Source organism: Cyrtonyx montezumae, unplaced genomic scaffold (genome assembly GCF_038088225.1).
Source record: "Cyrtonyx montezumae isolate F1298 unplaced genomic scaffold, pur_monq_1.0 scaffold_3, whole genome shotgun sequence".
NCBI classification, from domain to species: domain Eukaryota; kingdom Metazoa; phylum Chordata; class Aves; order Galliformes; family Odontophoridae; genus Cyrtonyx; species Cyrtonyx montezumae.
Genome location: NW_027072034.1, coordinates 108,630,703 through 108,644,477, shown reverse-complemented (window position 1 = coordinate 108,644,477; position 13,775 = coordinate 108,630,703). Strand labels below are relative to the sequence as shown.

Genomic DNA, 13,775 nt, shown 5'->3' with positions numbered 1-13,775 from the left:
GAAAGCTACAGGGAGATCTGAGAGCAGCCTCATTCTAAAACTTGAGAAACAGCACAGCCACTGCTTCAGACATTGACTCACGTGGTGTATTTATAGCCACTTAAGTGCAGAAGAAAACAAACCTGACTTCTGCAAAAGTGACAATGTTTACCCTTACCGCAGAGGTAGCCGAGTCAGTTTGTTAACCAGGGGCAAAAGAGCACTTAACAGCTTGGAAATACAATAATATTAGATGAATAACTTGCCTATACTTTCACTTTAAACCTCAGGCAACACAGCAATGCATTAGAACCTAATTTATACACTTAAGGCAGAAAACAAAACACAAAACTTGATGCCTTGATTCCCATGAACACTTCTTAGTAGTATCTAACATCTCACAGTGGAATTTATCTATTAACTGTAACAAAACTTAAAAATATGCTTGAACCACAGAACAAAGCCTACATTTGCAATATCAGGTGCAAAAATGTATGCTTTATTAAAAGATTCTCTAGTATAATTACTTTCCTTGCACAACAAAACTGCCTTAATGTGTAAACCCACATGTTATGGGGGAATTATTAAGTTACAGTAGAAGTTTAACATAAACAAGTCTGTTTTAACTTTAAGTGGACACAATACCTATACTTAGGCACCTACATTTAGAATTCTACATTCAGAACTTTTCAAGAGCATGCAAATAACTGAAGCACTAGCCCCTGCAGCTAGCAACAGGGAAGAAACAACAAAACACAATTGAAGCAATTTTATTTTTTTGTTGTCTAAGCACATCTGGAAGGTAAAGTCGATTGCAAATATAGCACCATGTCCAGATTTGTGACGCTACTGAAACAAACCAAAGTTCTAACTTCTACCTTGTCTTGTGATGAACATCAAAGGACTTCTCCAAAATCTGGAATTCTACAGCAGATATAAATCTATATATTCAACTCTCGCTTAGCAACTTAGAGGAATTAGTTGAATAGAACACAGGCACAACTAGCTAAAACGCAGTACCAGATAAAATCAGGGACACATTTGTTCTACTGGCTGAAGAACAACATTGACCCAGTTCAGTTTAACCATGGAAAATAAGAATATCGTGCTCAGGTCACTCTTGGGACAGACAACATAGGATGCTGTTTAAAAGATCCAGTGTCACAGCTCACACAACAGTGAAGAGCATAAATGACTACCACATCATAGTCACATCCAAACACGCCTTGGGATTATTACTTTTTTTTCCACAGAACGTTTCAAGCTTTACTTTGTAGGAAAAGAACACAGAGACATCCCATGTAGAACTGGATATCAGGAGCTTTAACAGAACAGCTACCCCCTAAAAAGTTTATCCTCCCTGCTCACTTTTGACCAAGTTGTAGTTCAGAACCTTGCATCTCCTGAAGACATCACGGGGGCAAAAAAGGAGAAATACTAGCAATTCCAGAGTGAAATCTACTTCAGAAGTAGACATTCAGTTCCTATCTTTTCCACTACCTTAACATGCACTATAGTTTTCTATAAAATAGACCTTTTAGAAAGTGAAATATTGCACTTAATTCAGCACTTCTTTACCTAAAAAGATTGTTACTGCAACAACAACAACGAACAACAATGCAGAGCAGAGCTCAGATTTACATGCCTAGGCATTTGAGACAAGTCTCAGAAATTATCAATCACCATTCACTTCTACCAGAGAGAATTAAAGTTAAGAAATCCTATGACAGTATACAAATGAAGATAAAAAGACAAACTACAATTGGAAGACAATCTCAGTAAGTTACATTACAAGGAACTAAGCTCAATTCCTTCAGGCAGAAATTTAGTATGACTTGGAATAATTTGAAATTATTACTCTAACTAAAAGTGAGAATTAAAGACTCCAGATAAGAACATCAGATCAGCGTCTCCAAGAGAAGGTTGCATCTCCAACGGATAAATGCTAGCAAGCTTCAAGAATTCACAAGTTAACAATAAAAAGATATACACACTTGCAAGTAGTCAATTCTAAAAGTGATTTAAGTTGCAGCTTTACTATACACATTTTTAATATATATTTCAGAAAGCAAACCAAACTTCATACATTTCAACGTAGAGGTAAGGTAAACTTCAGAGGATGGAAGAATCCTCCTATCACTCTCACTCCACACAACTGCTGTAAAACCAGAAAGATGATAGCTTTGTGTAGTATTCTCTCAAGATCATAAATCCTGCCTCCCACATGTCTGGTACATGAGCTACAATCTCCTCCTGTTCAGGGAAATACGTATCTGTTACTAAACAATGTTGAGGAAGATCAGGATCTGCACTCAGGGAAGTATCTTTAACTCAATGGGGAAGAGTATATAATGGCTTGAAGATAACCTTTATGCTGTAGTAAACAAATTCTAGAGACAGTCACCTCAAAAGAAAAAAAAGGGGGGAGAACATTAAGGAGTATCCTAGGGACATTGTTCTCCAGATTGTTTTCTAAAAAGGCTGGCCACATAGCAAAAAAATAACAATAAAATACATATTCTAAAAAGAAACACTCAAAAGCAGAGCACCAACTCCCACAGACTTCAGTGAGGTACAGAGTACTGCTTTCTTAGATAAATTCCTTCTACTAATTTATGTGGAACTGCTTCCATTCAGATGGGTGAATTTAAGATGTCATCTGATATATACAAAATATCAAACTCAATCTCCAAAAAAAAAAAAAAACCAAAAATCTGCCAGACTATGTTAAACATGCTGCAAAAAGCACAGAAGCTCAAGTGCACTGCAGATGCACTTGCCCAGCATATTCTTTAAGTGCTGTGGCTCTACTTCACAGGTTTAATTTGCTTCCTCCCATGCCAACAGACAGCTCCAAATTCTTACTGAACAAAAGCAGCTGAATGCAGTAACCTTCAGAAGCTCAAGACCATGTTAGACATAAACTAACCTGAATGCACGTGATTCAAATAACTGCCTTAAGAGAAATCCAACAGCCTTTTTTTTTTCTTTAAGGAAGAAGTATACAAGAGGAACACAACATTAAAGAGGCCTCAGCAACATCTATACTTGTCAGCTCTGATTTAGGGATGCTCTCTAATACCTGGCTTTCCATTTAGTAATACAGACAGTGGCAGTGAGTCCTTCTCCTTTCTTATACTTCCATGTAATAGTGTAGTTCCCAAGTCCATCATCAATCCCAGGAAAACACAATACTATCAGAAGATACTGTACTGCACCTCTATGGAACTTGCCTTCAAGCTTGCAGAAGTACATTCTCACCGCAACAGAAAAAGCAGCTGGCTGTTCCTCTCAACCAATATCATGCAGCTCATTTGTTAAGCATGGCTGATGACAGTACTGCAAATACCAAAAGGAACCTGCCTCTCACCTCTTCTTACCATATTACAGTTATGCAAAAAATTCTGGCTCACCTCTACACACTATGGTGAGATGTGTGCACACAATTTAAATAGATAATCAGCAGGGACAGAATGAGGATTCCAAGTGCTTGTTTCCTTGTCCTTCACATTGATTGTATTCTGTATAACTAAGCCAAAGAAATAAAAGCAGTGCCACTGTGGGCCTCCTTATGAAGATGGCTGCTTTCTTTTTGGCTAGTGAACAGCTGTTAGCTGGTCGCTCAGAAAAAGACACTGCTGTCTACAGAATCATTTCAAAGCGGTTTCCAACTGAGGTAAGGTGTTTTCTTAACACTGTCAAGGAGTCATATGGTCACACAACACAGCTGGTTCTTACCAAGTTTCACTGTGCTATGTATTTATATAGTAGTAACCAGAGCAATAGTTCTTAGACAAGGTATGCCACTGCCCCACTCCCAGGGAATCACGAGCCTGAAAGGTTAAATCAAAATGAGACCATGAGCAAGAAGGAATTAATGGCTTTTTAAGAGGGCTCAATTAGAGCAGGAAGCCACTACACTGGCGTGAACAAGAGAATGGACCTACCTCAAAGCACGCTTACAGTTGTAACTACTATTTGAGACAAAAGAAATTGTAAACAAGCCAGAAGATGACTACCTATGTGCAGAAGACAGCCTTGATGATTAGGAAGCTGGCATCCCCTTAAATTTCCCAGCTGTTCTTTCTTATTTTCAACATACACTAATAGTTATATTAAAGAAAGTCACCAGTGATCATCATCCTCTATTTTCAGGCTTACCACCTAGCGCTCTAGAACCAGTTAGCCAATAACTGAAACCACAACATTAATATGTTAAGTATACACTTCACTAAATGAAAGTATTAGCAAAGAAGCTTTAAGAGACGAGAGGCAGCTACAACTTTCCAAACATGGTTCCTCAGTTACAACTCCCTTGACCCTTAACTTAAAGACAAAGTTATGTAGAAGGAAAACCTAGTGCCTTAGGAAGAAGGACTGAACTCACTACACAAGCAACAGAAGCATATGCAAGTGGGCTGCTTCAGAGGAGCAGCAGTTGTACAGTAAATGGCAGCAAGATTAAGTCACAAGACAAATTGGATTAATGTCACTGGGTCCCTCTTCCATTTGGAAGAGCGCTTTTAACTAATTCCAGCAGTTTAGGGGCCCCTACATTTCATACTGATGGGGGAAACACACTCGTTAGTTCTAAGGTGAGATGACCTATAAAAACTGATTCTGACCTAGCAAGTTCTGGCCCTTCTTTTGATGCTAGTTTAGGAGCTCCCTGAGGACACTTTTTATGAATGAAATACTGAAGATGAACTCTAGATTTCATTAAAAGAAAAAAAGTCACGTAATGAAGCAGTAGCTGCTCAGTAGTGGGGGCACAGTTTCTATTTTGGAATCATCCATTAGCCCAAGCTAACTTCTACAGACCAAAGTGAAGCTCTAGGCCTTGAACTTCTGTACTTACTACTTCTGTACTTCTTACTTCTGTAGCCACCTATACCTGTCCTTGTTCATTACATCTGTAGAGAACGCTGACAGAAGAAAAGCAGTCAAACACTTTCTCCACACATCCAGGGACTACTGATATATACCTCACTCCCACCCTGCCTCTTTTTTTTTTTTTTTTATTTTATTTTTAATTTCTAAGATGGATTGCAAACCAGGAACTCTGAATGAGTCACCATGCTTACCTATCACCTAGCTTACACTACCTGCATCAAAATTTTTATCACTGAAACTCCCTCAGGTCAGCAATGCCAAAGCAGGTATTTGTATCATTGAATTATTTCCTTCCATTACTGTACACAAATTATTAAACATATGTATTTTAAAAGGGCAAAATATGGTAACATTATTTGAAATAATAAAATTACTTCAAGGGCAGATATAGCACTTCACAGTTCTTAGTGTTAGCCCCTGCATCCTGCAAATTAAGACTAACACATATCATCCAAACAGGTTTCACATTAAATCTACAGTCCTGGCAGAAAGCTTAACATAAGCACAACATGTGTTTCTTACAAGTCTCATCTGTTGAATCTATTGTGCTTAAAACAAATTACTGCCAGCTTAGTGCTGTGGAAAAGTGAGAATTCAGGAAGTCTTTGTAAGCCATGTATTCTGCCCTTCTACAAGATACCCGCCCTTTCAGTTACCACTTTTCTGTATCAAATTTTACATGACAGGAGTGTGTTCAAGAACATCCACATTGGGAAAGTAAGCACCCTTTCTGTTCAGGGAGAAAGAGATTAGCACGCAGTTGTCAGAACCAGAAGATTACCTTGCAGTTCACCACAGAGGCCTAAAAAAGTGGGCTGAAGTAGTAGCAGGAATGAAGCGCTGCTTGAAAGCCATAGTACTTTCTCACTTACTCTTGTCACTCCTACAAAGTTCCTGTGATTCTGTTCAGAATTCATTAGCAGAAATTCAATGTCAAGAACTGAAAGAAATGAAACTCCTAGTGCTGCTAACTGGTACTTGCCCTCAGATACAAGATCTAGCAACACTACATTCCAGCAGTAAAGGACTGCTGTGACAAGTAACAAACCTAAAGGACACATTCCAGTGATCTGTGCTATGCCAGAGAACTCCTCATCGCACAACTAGAACTTTAATATTGCTCTTATTCTATGTTAGATATTGCATTCAATAGAAATTTCACTTCACACCAGCTGTCCCGTATTCTTGAGAGAACAGCAAGACAAAAGAAACGATGCTCAGTTTGCAGGAGAAAGTCACTTACAGACAACTGAAGTTTTGTCATCTTCTTTATAAGAAAGCAGATCTTGGTAGAAGCACGCAGTACCCCTCTGGAAACAAGCCCCAGCCCAGAGCTAAGCTCTGCTTCCACCAAATTAAGTAACGTTTTTGCTTGGCCTCTGTATCTGTCCTTAAATTTTCTGACTAGAAGACCACTATATTGACCTCAACCCCTTTCCCCAGTGCGAAAACCACCAAAAGAGCAAGTAACTGATAAAAACACTCAAGTAATTGATTCACCCTTATTAATTCTATCATACTCTTCTCCAGAATACAGTCAAGCGCTTTTAAGATTCACAGAAAAGGGATGAGGAGTGTCACTCTCTGGCCTGTACTTTTGGAGTGTTTTTGGATGCGTGTACATGCTGTAACACCATAAGGAAAGATAACACATATGAACAAAGTAGTTTATGTTCAAGAAAACATTTCTAAGGCCCACTGAAATGAAAGATCCCCAAAGAAAAATAACACAGATTTGCCATGACCCCAGAATAGTGGGTGGGGAGGAAGAAGAAAAGAAACAGTACCACACCTGCACAAAAATGGCCATCAAGCCTAATTACTAACACTTAGATCAAGTGCTATGGGGAAATCACTATCTAAACAACTGATTCCTTTCATTAGACTGCCTACTCCAGCTTAATAGCATCTAGCCAGAACCAGAAATCTGAACGTGAATTCTGAACGTATACTAAATTGAGACTGTTTAATACAATTCTGAAATCAGAAGGGTGAGTTTAAAGGGAACCTTCATCAAGAAAAACGCCATCTGACTAAACAAAACACAAGGTTTCTGATATGACATAAAACCCAATTTGATGAAAGCATGCACCTAACAGACCTAAACACTTTCACTCACAGAGCTTATACTTATACTGCCTGCTAGACACTCACACTGCCCTCCCAATTTGCTTACAGGCAGCACCAGAAAACCTGTGCAGCACCCCAAGGCCTGCCCAACTTCAGTTTCCAGATCTGGTAAGTGCTTACAGCTGTTAACATCTTAGTAAATGTTAAATCATGTGTTGAAAGGTATCAATTCCTGGACTACTCTCCAAAAACAAGAACAGCCCCAAAGAGATGTCTAGTAATTCACCAAATCTTGACTCTTGACACTGTTCCCATATGATGAAGCAACCCAAAGACGCATGCTAAAAAGCAAAGAAAACACCAAAATCCTAAAGTATAGAAACACTTGGTAGAAAGATCAGAAAGAAATGTAGATTAGGCAGTCTCTGTACAGAGCTGTCACAGGAAGAATACTACACAAATGCAAGTGGGACAAACTGGTCTGTACAACCTAAGACACCATTCTCCACATGAAAGTTCAGCAAGCCTTGATGCTACTGGTCTTATTGAGCAATTAATTTCTTTCCACTGTGGTAGGGCCTAGCTATCAGCCTCACCTTACCTGAGCAAGGAAGGTAGTCATCCAACGCCTAGACCAGCCACTGCAAAGATGTTTCGTAAGCTATTTGAAATAAACTCATTTATTTCAAAGAAGTAAGCAAAATTTTGAGAGAGAGCTGCCAAAGTTAAGTCTTCAAGGCCTGTACTTAAGATCTTGGTCAGAGTAATCTCAAAATGTTTCACTTACGTACTCTAACTTTCCTGAACAACAGCCATGAAGGAAAAAAAACAGAGAAAAGCCACATACTTATGCATATTCTCTCCCCAAGTCCTTTATTCAGAGGGCACTTTCTAGTAATTCCTAAACTTTCTGAAGAAGAGGTACAAATACGTTAACTGAATGCTGTTCTTGAAAGGCACTCACCACCTCTTTGGAAAGAGAGCAGCTGTTAGGATCATCCAAGAGTCATCAAAAAAAAGGAAAAAGAGGCACCTGAAGAAACAGTAAGTTCACAGAACAGATCATTTTATCATTGTATTCCCCCTTTCCAAAACAATCCTTTCCCCTAGAATGAACTTTGGTTGCAATTCAGCCAAGTTCAACTGCCAAGCATTTCTAAACACTTACATGTGTTCAACTTGCTCATGAGCAAGGAACTATCACAGAGTCCCAAAGGCTTAAGGTGCAACTCAGTGAACTAGAGCATAGCCTAGAGTTCAGATACATTAAAGAGATGCTAAGAAAGCAGTCACACATTTGAGTATTTGAAGGCTATCTGAAAACAATTCCTCTACTCAAACCAAACAGCTATTTTGTTCTCCGCTCTAGGACTGTATTTAACAAAAAAAGGAAAAAAGCCACCAAGAAGCAAACAGGAATACAGGGAGGACAGCAGCAATTTCATTCCTCTGTGTATTCATCTGTCCGTACAAGTTTATCTTCTGCTCATGTCAATCCTCACGTGAATACGAAGGCAAAGCACAGGGATGCTCAAGTGGAGACATCTTAAAAGTGAAATGAAATGCAGAGAGTTAAAACCCAGCAAGTCAGAAATTGGTACAGGCTCAGTAAACACACACTTGGCCAACAGTAACTTCTGAAACTTCTGGGCAAGAGGGAGCTAACATCTGCAGGGTGAGAGCATCCACAGCTTTAACCTGCTGAGGACTCTGCTTACACTAACATATGGCCCAAGGAGAACTTTCTGCTGCAAACTCTGCACTTGGTGTTCCCGTGCTGACATACATATCTAAGCCAAGGCCAATTACGTTCTTTCAGGTAGAGTAAAGAAGTGTTTTGAGGTAATTATCGAGCATATTCTCCCTCCCTGCTCCTGCACACACGCAGCCGGCAGCAGCTTGCTCAGATTGGCAGGCAGAGCTCTGACAGTCACTGGAAGTCGACGCAGAGTCCGCACGCAGCCCTGTCATTTGCCTCCACCGAGGCACAAAATGGAAAGAGCTCGCAGTGTTTTGCAAGTTGGAGACGGAAAGTTACATACCGATTATTCTACTAACAGACAAATCTCGGGAGGTTACACGGACGGTCCAAAACGACGCGAAAAACAAGACGCTGCCATTTACCATCCGTTTGCCGCTCTTTCAAGGAAAACGGGGGAAAAAAAGTGCAAATCGTAAGAACAAACGGAGCCCCCAGCTTCGGAGAAGAGGAAGGAGAGAAGAGAGGAAATTTCCACGCAACCCTTAAGTGAATCACGCCGCGATCCCCGCGCCCGGCCTCCCCGCACGGCCGGTGGCGGCGGGCTCCCGGCGGCTCCGGGCGCAGCACCCGGCCCGGCCCCGCGCCCCCGGCCCGGGAGGCGCCACCCCGCGCCCTGCCCGCCCGGCCCGAGCCCTTCCGCGCGCCGCCCCGGCCCGGCGCGTACCCCCATCGTCAGGGCCGGCCCGGGGGGGTGGGCTGAGGCCTGCGCCGTCCCGGCGAAGCCTCGGCGCTGTGGTAGGCAGAGCGGCTCTGTTCGGCTCTGCTCCCACCCCCACCCCCCTCCTCGCCTCTCCCTCCTTCCTTCCCGGGCCCGGCCTTCGGCTCGCACTCACCCGCCTTCCTCGTCCCTGCCCGGCCCGCGGAGCGCGTGCCCGGCTCTCCCTGCGCGGCGCTGCCCGGCGGCGGCGGCGGCCGGGCCGGCGGGGGCGGGCAGTGGGTGAGCGTGCGGGGAAGGAGGAGAGGGGAGAAGGAGGAGGAGAAGGGTGGGGAGGGAAGGCAAGAAGAGGCGAGGAAAAACGCGGGGAGGAAACCGCAGCGGCGCTCCCGGGGTGGGACCTGTGGCGGCGGCCGGCCGGGCGCTCTAGGCGGCTGCTCCGACGACCTTTAGGCGAGAGACGAGGAATCTCCGAGCTCGGGGCGCTCCGCTGCCAGCCCGGCCACCATCTTACATTAGGGAGACTTGCCCCGGACGCCGCCTCCCCTGCGCTTGCGCCGCCGATAATGGGCGGGGAGCCACGGCAGAGGGCGGCCGCACGGACGGGGCGCGATGGCAGCGAGCGCGACGGCGCGGGGCGGCACGGGACTTGTAGGCTGCTCAGCCGGGACGGGAGCGCCGCTGCCGGGGAGCGCCGGAGCCCCTTGGACCGCGCCTGCGTCGCGTCCCCCCGCTCCTCCGCGCGGACGATCGCGGGTGCTGCTGCCGCTGACGGATATCCCGGATCTGTTGCCGTCTCGAAGTGGAAAGCAGCGGCACGGGAACTGGCGCGCCGCGCCCTTGGTTTTCTCTATCCAGTAGCAAAATCCAGGGAAACTGTGTTTTCGAGTGTAGCAGCCGTGAGTAACTTTGACCGAAGCATCCTTCCTTCCTGCCAGCTCTTAAGGAAGGGATCTCTCCCCAGTCTTTGGTCTCCGTGCTGACGGAAACCCATACGGGCTTGGTTACTTCAGCCGTTGCTGAGGGAGAGGGGTGTTGGTGCCGGAGCTGCTGTCACACGGCGTGCTGGTACGGCTGCTTTGTTCAGTGACACAGTGATGCTCTTCACCTTCCCTCCGTTGGCTGAGGGGAGGCCTGATGGCGGCTGCAGCTCTCACAGGGAGCAGAGGGCAGCGCTGAGCTGTGTGACAGCGACAGGGCCCGAGGGAACGGCATGGAGCTGTGTCAGGGGAGGGGCAGCTGGGGGTCAGGGACAGGTGATGCACCACAGGGCGGTGGGCATGCAACAGGCTCCCCAGAGCAGTGGGCACGGCCCCGAGCTGCTGGAGTTCAAGGGGCATGTGACATCACTCAGACACAAGGTCTGATTTTTGCACCGTGCTGTTTTGCAGCCAGGAGCTGAACTCTGTGATCTTTATGAGTCCCTTCCAACTTGGGGTATTCTATGACTCACCTTTGTATCTCAGGGTGTTGGACAACCCTGAACCATTGTGTGCTCCACTAGCAGTGAAGCGCCTGATATTGACGCTGTTTGTTCTAACCGAGACAAGCTGACGTTACCTCACATATGCAACTTTATACTGATGTGAGTATATCTGTACCAGGAAAGCTCAGTGAATTAACTTTACCACCTCTGGCTACAGATTGCATAAAAATAAATAGTTTTCATTAGTAGTTCTGACATATGTATCACAAATGTAGTGCTCTTTTAGAAACAAAGCACTCAGTGAAATTGAAACAGCTGTATTATGTGAGAAAATCCTTGTTTGCTTATATATTCAACTGAAACACATAGATCATATATAGAGCTACATAATAATCGAATTCAGGTATATATATATAAAAATAATATGCATCTGAAAAAGTCTATGTGTTGCATGTTTCCGTGTCAAGCTCTATATAAACCATTAGGTTCCAGAAGTGCCTATTATGTAAGAAGCTTACATAAATAATGTAATTGGTGACACACCTAATACCTGGCAGTGTGTTCTGTTGAATAAAAGTAAGTACTTTGACTCTAAAGAATAAATTAGAAAAATATATCTAAAAGCTGTAATTGGTGGATCAGAGTTAAGACTGTCTATGTTTTTTTAAATCCACTGTTGAGGGGACTTCCCCTTCCTAAGGGGTCATTCATCTTCCTTTGCTTGAGCCCCATATGAACACAGATTTCAGCGACATCCAATAATAATCTGAAAAATGCCTTCATGGGTGAAGATTGCTTTAGGTGACATTACTTGAAGTTACCCACTTTCTTAGTCAGTGCCACTTCCAATGGCAGCTGAGCTGCGTGGAAGAAACATGGCAGAGCTCCATCTGCCCTTAATACCAACTGGTCAGTGATACAGCAGAGCATCTTGGGAAGAGATGCGGTTGTCTCCTTCTGATCCATGGTTTGGATGACGAGTCCTTACACTAGGACTTTAAGATGGTAAGGGCTGCAAAGCGTCTGCACTGGCTGCTTGTCTCAATAGTCATCTGGATAGGTGCTGCTAGATGGAGTCACCCTGCTCTGTACGAGTGCTGGAAGTACAGAACTTGTGTGACCTTCAGGCATGCTAGGACTGAGAAAATCCTTCAACATCTGGAAAGCTGATTTGTGATTGTTCCTGAGTTGTGCTGGAAGCAGTAGCTGGACAGGGTCACCTGCTTAATGCCACAGGTTTCATAAAAAAAAAAATGCTTTTCAAGCTTCTGCAGAGTCTCATAGATAACAAGGGAAAGTTCAAGAATAAAATAGTTGATGACAGGATTTTTAGAAATTCAGACTTCTTTACTATGTCCGAAGTAAGAATGGCTCCCTGGACTGCTGCGAATGTTAGCAGTGTTGCCATCCCTCTTGTCACTCTGGGGGATGCAGACATCTTTCCGTTTCTCTGGTGGATGATGCCTTTTACTGGGCAAATGTGCTGGAGAAAGGAACTGTGTGACTGTTCCAAGTAACTGCAGAATAATAATGAAGGGCTTTGTTGGAAAATTGAAGGTCGGGTGGAGGAGCCTTGCAGACACTGATCAATATTTGCTGCAAGTGACAGGTGTTCACCATGTCTTGCTCAAAATCTATGAGAGAAGGAGAAAGCATCCAAACTGCTCAGGGAAACAGGATGAGAGATTTTGTTCTGCTCTTTCTTAAGTGAGAGAATATAGAGGTGAAAAATGAATGTGTTGTAGCCAAAGATATGAAAGACAAGCATCTTTGTTACTGTTCTTTTTTTGTTGTTAAGAACTTTTGTTATCAGGGAAAGGTGAGAACTTTAGGATGCCTCTGCCCATTTTTTCACGATGACCTTTACTAACTCAGTTTAACTCTGGCATGACACATCTTAAGTGCTAATTACACTTATCTTTGGAAAGGAAAGCAGAAATCACTTCCGTTTTCTGGAAAGGTGCAGAGATCCTTGGGGACCTACAGGAAGTCACTGCTACTCTTATTAACCTTGGTACGCACTTGAGGTACTGGAATGAATATAACATCCAAATATTTCCTTCAGAGGTTTTTTTTCCTTCTGCATAATTTCCAGCAAATTTCCCTGTGTGTCGTTTTCCTTGTCCCAGCCTTCTCTGAAGCTGGATACTTGCATGCAAGTTAACACAAAATGTCACAAGCATCTTTCCAGCTCTTTTAGTGCCTTCTGGTTCCTGTGCTAAAAGCCATTCACAGGATCCATGGACATCTCCTTCCTATTCTCTTTTTCTATTTTGAAACATTTTTTCATGCCTCAAGCAGCTTGCAGGGCTCATGTTCGTCATCATTATGGTGCCTTGGTTGCCAGAGACAAATTGCAAATATTTGTCATTTCTACATGGAACACAGTGCCAATGATAATAGGTTTCTTTTTTTTCTCTCAATTTTGGGATGTCATTACCATCTGCTTCTTCAGCCTGGGCTTCCCTAGGAAATTGATGTTCCCAGGGGACACAGTTGTGTTTAACTAAGTAGGATGCCTCCTACTTTACATGTCCTTGCTATAGAAAGCCTGTGCTGGTGCTGGAATGGGAAGGAGAGGAGATCCAGAATTGTCAGGGGCTGACCAGCAACAGAATTCAAGCTTGCAGTTCCATGTGCATGTCGGCAAGGATGTTACCTCAAAGTGTGTTTCTGAGAGATGAGGAAAAAGTCCTACCGATAAAAAAGATCAGAAAGGAATGCAGCATTGCACAGGAGGGTACTGAAGCATATTCAACTGCAGAAGTAAACGAGAGACATAATACTGACAAGCAAGAAGGTAGCATTGCCCTTCTCTACATGACAGTAAAACACTAAAATGGAATGCAGTCTTTGCATTAACATATCTGATGGCACATGCAGGTCAGCACCATGTGCACTAGGAAGGAACAGACTTCAGAGCAACTGGCCCAAATCCAAGAATTTTATATTGCTAAAGATTTGATTATAAGTGTCTCATAGCCTCAGCA

At 43.4% G+C, this 13,775-nt stretch overlaps 1 protein-coding gene across 7 annotated transcripts in view; it reads right to left on the bottom strand.

Annotated features, from left to right (window-relative positions):
• The window catches only part of CNOT4 (CCR4-NOT transcription complex subunit 4), a 72,983-nt gene extending 63,091 nt beyond the window's left edge, over window positions 1–9,892 (bottom strand). For 2 of the 7 annotated variants that reach the window (XM_065742760.1, XM_065742763.1), the window contains exon 1: window positions 9,538–9,843. The gene's annotated coding sequence lies outside the window, so the exon portion shown is untranslated. Of the gene's footprint in view, window positions 1–9,537 lie in introns of all 7 variants that reach the window. The other 5 variants (XM_065742761.1, XM_065742762.1, XM_065742765.1 and 2 more) reach the window with 3 other exon arrangements.
• Between the last annotated feature and the right edge of the window lie 3,883 nt (window positions 9,893–13,775).